General features: G+C 37.0%; 1 protein-coding gene across 1 annotated transcript in view; it reads left to right on the plus strand.

The window, feature by feature from the left end:
• Nucleotides 1-2,918, plus strand: part of SPTLC2 (serine palmitoyltransferase long chain base subunit 2) — a 106,789-nt gene that overhangs the window by 76,194 nt on the left and 27,677 nt on the right. The gene's annotated exons all lie outside the window — the stretch shown is intronic.

A 2,918-nucleotide genomic window follows, 5' to 3' on the forward strand; every position in this document is an offset into this window, starting at 1 on the left:
TCTTCCTCTGCCCTTCCCCCTGCCCCTGCTCCTGCTCTTTCTGTCTCTCTCTCTCTCTTAAATAAATAATCTTTAAAAAAAAAAAAAAAAAAAGAGTGTTCGTCCAATTCCATTATTTGACACTGGATCTGAGAACTTCTGTTCTGTGGATGTACACTATCATACTGAACCTAGAAATTGCACAAATGATACTCTCTACCTGTAATTGTTATAATTAATCTCTCAGTCTTTTAGTTCAGTTACATGCTTAAAATTTATAAATGGCAGATCTTGATTAAACTGGATTTCTTGTTTCTCCTCATTAATGAAAAAAAATCTCTATTTTTTTTGATATCTATACATTTTGAGGATTTTGAAACTGAGTATTGTCTTGAGAAAGTGTAGTTTTAATGCAGCTCATTTGAAAAAGACAAAAGTATAGTGTCTACTGATTTTCGCTGCTGCCAGTAGAAAAAGTAATAAACATCCCAATTTTATTTTAGCAGACTTAAAACAAATCCTAAAGCATATTCACAGCTACTGTATATGCACAGTTTTAACTCTTACTTGGTGAACTTAATATAAATTGGTCATTTTTCTCAAATCTGAGCACTTTTAATGGACAATATTAAATTTGATGGAATAGTTCATCATTTATATGGAGTAGTAATATGGTGTGAAACAAACTTACACATTTTATTGAGACTTTTGTAGATGTACATATTTAAAAAAAAATAAGTAGCAGTTTTAATGGAGATTCAACATTCAGCTGTTTTCCTTTAGGCTCCTGAAAACCCCAGAGACTTCAGAATATTTTTTATTACTGTTGGTTATCAAATCTAAATGTTCACTTGCCAACCCACTTCTTCTTTCTTGGAAGAAATAAAAGTTATTTTTAGAACTCTCATTTCCTGATTAAGTGGAGTCAGGAATCCCAGCAGTTCTCCGTATTAAAGGATATGCTTGCACATGTAAGGAATGTTCTGTTTACCTGCGGTTTATTTAGTTCAGGAATCTCTTAAGTCCTGGGACAAGTCCAGCCTTCCCTAAACTGCCTGCATCTACTCCCTCTGCTCAGCTTTACCCCTTTTAAAACGGAAGTCACACCGTCCACTTTCCAAAACAACCCATCCTTCTCTTCTAATTTATCAAAAGCATTAGTCCTAAGAAATTAATATTTTGCCAACATTACCATATTTGATGGTCAGATTATCAGATTTGAATCTTTCTTAGAAAACAGTCTCAAGAGACCGTGTTCTTTTGTGCATTGATAATATTACACTCACCCAGAGACGGTTAAGCTTTTTTAATCCCAAGTTGATCTCTCTAGTGAACGCTTATTCCTGCTGCAGTCCTACGGTAGCATCATTTTAACTTGTTCTCTGCTGAGTAGTTCTGTGCCCCATCACATGCTGATAATTCCAATTATAATGCCCCGTAGCTCTCCTAAAAGGCAGTCGTCCAGTAGGCAGTGGGAACCAGACTTGTTAGCGATACTTTGTGCTGGCCTTTCCTCAGTTTCTCCCTCTTGCAAAGTATGTAGAAGAAAAACCTGATACTAAAACGTCTAGGGAAAAATGACTTTATGAGAATGAAAGCAGATGCACAGGTGGAAAATAAATATTTTTATGGCTAGTATTGTCTGATTTGTGCCTTTATTCATATGATCATTTAAAAAGACAACGGAGGAAAGAAAGGAAGGGCCAGCCCCTTTATGCTTTCATTTCCTGCCTCCAGGCAAGGGCTTCATAACACTTCCCCTGTCTTAGGAATTCCTGGAACACACAGCACCAAAAAATTTCAATATTTTTCCAGGTTTGTCTTGAGTAACAAAGGCTGGCAGGAGAATGCCTGAGACCACCCTGTAATATCTAGATGGTTCTATTTGGTTTTGTTTTTTAAGTAAAAGGGTGATTACTTAAATAGTAGTTGGATATACTTAAGATTATAAATTGAGGGATCAGAAATTTAATCTCATTCCAGTTTGTTTGTTTTTTTTTTTTTTAAGATTTTATTTGAGAGAGAGAATGAGATAGAGAGAGAGAGCATGGGAGGGGGGAGGATCAGAGGGAGAAGCAGACTCCCCGCTGAGCAGGGAGTCCGATGCGGGACTTGATCCTGGGACTCCCAGGATCATGACCTGAGCCGAAGGCAGTCGCTTAACCAACTGAGCCACCCAGGCGCCCCTCATTCCAGTTTTTTTAACTTCCTTTGATTTTCCAAGTATTTAAATGTTAATTTTTACTTTTATTTAAGTATTAACATTCCTACAGTAATGTGCACAAATCTTAGGCATACAGTTCAGTGAATACACACCTGTCTAACCACCACCCAGATCATGAGATAGAACATTTCTGTTTCCCAAAAAGCTATCTTGTGCCTCTTCCCAGTCTCCATTCCAACTTGCTAAAGATAATTTTTTTTTTAAGTTTAAGGCATGCAACATAATGGTTTGTTTTTTTATGTTATGTTAATCACCATACATTACATCATTAGTTTTTGATGTAGTGGCTAAAGATAATTTTGACACTATTTTGACTTCTGTCACTATTTATTAGTTTTGCCTGTTCTTGAACTTCATATGAGTGGAATCATACAGGTAATACGTATAATCACTCTTTTGAATCTGTTGTGTATTATTCATCATTATGTCTTTTGAGATTTATCTGCACATTTGGGTGGAACAGTAAGTTCATTTGCATTGCTGCCTAGTATCAAACAATAAATATTGTTAGAATATATTTCTAGGGCGCCTGGGTGGCTCAGTTGGTTAAGCGACTGCCTTCGGCTCAGGTCATGATCCTGGAGTCCCGGGATCGAGTCCCGCATCGGGCTCCCTGCTCGGCAGGGAGTCTGCTTCTCCCTCTGACCCTCCTCCCTCTCATACTCTCTGTCTCTCATTCTCTCTCTCTCAAAATAAATAAATAAAATCTTAAAAA

The sequence above is a fragment of the Mirounga leonina genome, unplaced genomic scaffold, assembly GCF_011800145.1.
Source record: "Mirounga leonina isolate KUSES-001 unplaced genomic scaffold, KU_Mleo_1.0 Mir_82, whole genome shotgun sequence".
In the NCBI taxonomy this organism is placed as follows: domain Eukaryota; kingdom Metazoa; phylum Chordata; class Mammalia; order Carnivora; family Phocidae; genus Mirounga; species Mirounga leonina.